Source organism: Manacus candei, unplaced genomic scaffold, assembly GCF_025592945.1.
Source record: "Manacus candei isolate 608988 ecotype Guabito, Panama unplaced genomic scaffold, ASM2559294v1 h1tg000022l, whole genome shotgun sequence".
NCBI lineage: Eukaryota > Metazoa > Chordata > Aves > Passeriformes > Pipridae > Manacus > Manacus candei.
Window position 1 is genome coordinate 2,370,066 of NW_026138070.1, and position 5,061 is coordinate 2,375,126.

The following is a 5,061-nucleotide window of genomic DNA, read 5'->3' on the forward strand; positions in this document are numbered from 1 at the left end:
AGCAAGGCAGCCACAGATTCATTCTTGGGTTTTAGCACTTTTCAGACCCTCTAGAAAATTTTGGTTTCGGATGGAAACCTTCCAGTTTCGTCATATCTGCTGTCATTGATGTTTCTCCTCAATGTTAATGCAAAATAGCTCTGGACAAAACTAGTTTTATCCCATTCTGCTCATTTTTTTCTCATTTTCCCACACTGAGGGGTGGGATGAAGTTGTCCAACCCAGTTCCACACCCACCCAGCCACTCTTAGCGGACAGGACCCCTCAGATGTCACCCAAGGACATCTCAGTGTGGTCCAGGACACATCTTGCTCTTCCATTCTCTGAAATCACACCGTCACTACCACAGCATTTGAGGAATGACTGTAAAACTGCAGCTGAACACCCAGCCCAGCTCAAAAGTGCCCAGGGGACAGGATGTAACTGAGACCTGGCTCTGCCTCCCCTGCTCCTGCACTGTCACAGGTGGGTCTCACAGCAAGCCCGGGTGTTAAAGCAGTGTTTCCTATTATAAAACACTGTTTTCAGTTACTTACATTTCACCAGACTTTAACTGCTGGGCAATTTTCCACCTCAGCCAGCCCCAGAGCTGCCTGCCTTTATAGCCACTGGAGGGAAAAAGAGGGGCTTCTAGGGGAAAAAAAAAATCACATCATCCTGAGGCAAGCAGTGCAGGGAGGACAAAGTTTCTCGGCATTTAGTGACAGAAGGTGCCTGCACCACTGTCTCTCCCATAGATACCCAGTCTCTGCAGCTGATTCAATTCATCCCACCCCCAGTTTGGGCTGTGTTGTCTGAAGGGAAACCTGAGCCAGAAAGGTTGAGCCAAGGAGAAGCAGTGCTTTGTCTTTGCTTAAAGAGTTTGTCTGTGTGTATGTAAATGCCTGTATCTCAGTGTTGCCACAACTTTTGCCAAGTTATGAGCATCATAAATGACTTGTGCTCACACATAACTAGAGGAGAGACCCAAGGATCCAAGTCTTTCCAAGAATCCTGCCCATTCTTCTACAGCTCATGGAGGTGGGATCATAGCTAGTGAAGGGAATTTTAGAGCATTTTCAACCACAAGTACTACACACTCAAGGGTAATAGACATGATATTCAAGAAGATCTTGTCCCAGGTTTATGCAAATCCTCCACATGCTCCACACAGTCCAACTGTGAAATTTCCAGGAGACAGGATTTGCCCTCTGTGGGCACCAAGGGCTAGTACAGCACCAGCAAGATGCACAGTTTCCTCACAAGTGGCATGAAAGGGAACCCCTGAGTGAAGCCAACTGGAGGGCATAGCCTCTGACACCTGGAGGGCATAGCCTCTGACACCTGAGGGAAGTGTTTGTGAGCACGGTCGTGCTGGAATAGAGGAGCTCAGCGTATTGCCAGATGGAGTCTAAAGCCACCCCAAGCTCTCCAGCTATCCTGACATCTCTGATCTTTCTCCAGATTTGGATGCCAGGGCTGGCACTGAGATCTACCAGGTGGAGAAGGGAAATAATGGCCAGGACCAGAAAAAATTCCTTGGGAAAATGCCTGAAGCCACAACAAGCACCTCTTTTCTCCACCCATCAAGTGCAGAAAAGGGAACAGTAGCAGAGGGGGACTGGAGACCCAGCACAGCAGCACTGAGTGGAAGGGGAACACCAGGAGAAAAAGCCACCTCCCTGCAGGAGACAGTGAAGAAATGGGACCAACTAATTCAAGCCCTAGTTTTCACCAAAACCATCACTGTTTCAGCCAGGTTGGGTTGCTCAGGTACAAACCTCACCGTGAGCTAAAACCAAACGCAGGTGTCTGAAATCAGCACTCCCCTGCTCCTAGGTGAGGTGCTGGCGGCTGTAATCAGCGGTGGTCTGGTGATGGAAAGGGGTGGCCAGGCTTCTGGAGGTGGGTTTTGAGGTTGGGAAGGTGCCTGATGAACTCTGTACTTCGGACCAGCGCGGCTAGATGGCACTGTGTACTCTTCCAGGAGTGGCACATCCCACCATAGCTCCCATGCCCAGGAATTTAATATCCCCGAGTGTTTTCGCTTGCTGTCGAAGCTCTCCTCTGAGAGGCAGCTTATCTGAAGGATGGCGTGGGCTGTTGGGAGTTTTGTCACGGCCAGGGCACAGGTGACCTTCTCAGGGAGGAAAACTCCGGCAGAATTTTCTGCTTCGGGGTTATTTTCGGAAAGGCAAGTGTGTGTTTGAAGCAAGGAAAAAATGCCATTTCCTGACAACTGCAAACAGCAGAGACAGGACTTGAAGAGTCAGGCCTGGAGTGGACTCATACCATCACACCTGTGGAGAGCCTCGTGTTCACGTGCTGTTCATCCACACCCCAGGAGGAAGATGAATGAGGGACTCCCAAGGGTCCCTCCCTACAAAGCAGAGCACTGGGACATGGTGTCCCCGTGCTGTTATGTCAGTACTGGTGTGGGAGACAGAGGGACCTAGATCTGGGGCTGCCAAACTTTGAGAGACCCATCTCAGCTCCCTCTGTCCAGTAGCAAAGCTGGGCACACACCAGCTGTGCCCGGTGGAGAGCCAGTAAGGAGCCCACCGAGATCTTCTGCAACCCTGGAAGACATTTGGTCACTCAGGCAATGGGAAGAGTTCAGAAAAAGAGGGGGAAGGGCACTAGATATGAATGAAGACGTGGGTGAGCAGGGTCAGGCAGCACAGAAGAGGACCACAAAGCCCTGACACCGCTTTTTTAGCGTCTCGAAATTTATCTGGGGGTCAGTACGAGATGACAGCCCAGAAGCAACCTTTACAAAAGGCAAAGCAGTCTGGCCCCCTGGTCCCCTTTTCCCCCAGCTGGAGGACTCAAGCTGGGAGGCTGTGAGACACCACCAGGCCGTGGTGCCCCAGCTGTGAGCCCGCCGTCCCTCGCTCGGCGTCTGCACGGGAGTCAGGGAGGTTTCATGTCTCAGGAGCCAGGCTCCCATGTTCTCCTCTTGCTACCAGCTGGTCAGGCGGGCTGCCAAGGGTATGCTGGCAGGAAACTGGGCAGTTTTCCATGAGGATTTCATCCGCGGTGACGGATCTCCGGGGAATATTTCCGTCCTGATGAATCAGCAGTCTGTGGTGGGAGATGGACCGTCCGCTGGAGGGGTTAACGTCCAGCACTCAGGAAAGGTGCGAGTCCCCACATCAGGCAGGTGCCAGCTAATCCAATCTCCCCCAGATCCATCCCCCACTGGAGGCCTCTCCCTAATCTGTTACAGTCGGCGTTTGCCCCGGGGCCACGGATCTGATATCTCTTACGAGCAGGGTGTCAGCATTAACTATTATAATTCTGGATATTCTTGTTAGCCATGCAAATGTCCAGCCTGGGCTGGAATCTCGCTTCACTTTTCAGCTTCAGCAACATCCTGTGGCAAATTGCTCCGTGTGGAGACACTCCTGTTTATCATCCCAGGCCACCACCTGTTCCTGGGTTATCCCACTGGCAGCACAGACCCTCTCCACAGCCCTCCCTCGCCCTCCTCCCTGCCCGGCACCGCGGAATTTTGGCGCTGGCCCTTTATTGCGAAAAATCTGTCTTTTATAGGGAGCTCGGAGAAGTGTAGTGGGATGTTGATTCCCTTCTCAAATCACCCTGGTGAGACGCTCAACTGTTTGCATCTGCTTCTGCCAGAACCTGCTGGTGTCCATGGGAAGCACTTCCATGGAGAAAACCCATCCCATGTGAATCAGGACTGAGCCCCTCACAGTCAGCACAGCACTGGGGTTAAAAGCCCCCCTCCAACAGGGTGGCAAAAGGTAAATGTGCTGGGATGGGGTTAGAGGTGGTTTTCTGCTCCTACTCCTATTTCTCACGTGGGAAGCAGGTGTAGAGCTCAAAAGGAGACCAAATGGCAATGGGACAGAAAAATGTTAACAAGACAAAAATCAGCAAGTGCTGCACTGAGTTCTGTAGTGTGATTAATAAAACAAACACATGAAAAAAAAAACAAAAACCTGTTTCAACACATGGCCAGAAATGCAGTGTGTCGTGCTATCAGGACTATTCTGCCCTCTGAGTACCTGCCTCTCTGTTTGGGTTCACACTAAAATACTCTAATGTGCTTTCAGGTTTGGTGTTAGGTTTTTTTGGGTGGTGTTTTTTTTTTTTTTTTTTTTTTAATTTTTATTTTATTTTTACAAATGCTCAAACTTTCCTGCCACAAATTATTCTTGGCTGGCTTACAAGTAGAACGGCCGTGTATAGCCATTTCTTTAAAAAAAAAAAAAAAAAAAAAAAAAAAAAAAGCAGAATAGAAAGAAAAGTGGTTTATGAGATATTTGGATTGAATGTTTTCTTTCTACCCGAACATGCGGTTAAAGTTCAGGAGTTCTCACTTTTTTCCACTCAAAAGCCCCTCCTGAGCTGAAGCTCAGTCTCCAGCATTTTTTGATGTGATCTCACCTTTACAGACCATCCACTTGGAAAGAACGTTGCTACTAACAAAGCCTGGGACCAACTCCCTCTGTGGCCTCTTTCACCCCAGGAAAGCCATCTGGGACTGCTGTAGGGACAGGATGGCACTGGCAGCCCCAGACGTGAAAAGTCATAACAGAAGGCTCTGCAAAATCATGACTTTGGCATAAAAACCATGATTAAACTAGTCATAAACAAGTAAAACTTATTTGCCTTGTGGTGTCAGGTGCTCTCAGACCGTGGGTTTGAATCAGGAGGGAGAGAAACTCCTTGGGCATAGGCTGTGAAAGCAAATTTTCATGCAAGTGCACAATGCCACTAAGCTGAGAATTTAAGGAAAACAGCGAACATTATCGAGACTCATAAAGAGCTTTGCTGCAAGAATTGGCACCTCCAGCAACTCCTCACAAATATCCCCACATCATGGGAGTACCTGGGCAGTTTTGGGGTAATTAACCCTCAAGCACATTAAGTCCAAGGAAAACTAATTACTTTCATGGAACAAAAAAGATTGTTTTACAGGCGATGTTGTTCTTTGGCCTGTGTCTTCTGGAAAAAGGCACCAGTTAAACAAAATCAGTTTTATTAACTGACAGTGCTGTGAGAAGATTTACAGAGAAGTTCTGTTTGATGGGCTTTTAATTACAGACCTGATGT

The 5,061-nt window shown here is 49.0% G+C and overlaps 1 long non-coding RNA gene across 1 annotated transcript; it reads left to right on the forward strand.

The window, feature by feature from the left end:
- Positions 1–3,032: 3,032 nt before the first annotated feature.
- Positions 3,033–4,496, forward strand: LOC127470639 (uncharacterized). The gene is made up of 3 exons (XR_007904349.1): positions 3,033–3,119; positions 3,535–3,746; positions 4,401–4,496. It is a non-coding gene; the product is annotated as an uncharacterized LOC127470639 (long non-coding RNA).
- Positions 4,497–5,061: the final 565 nt, after the last annotated feature.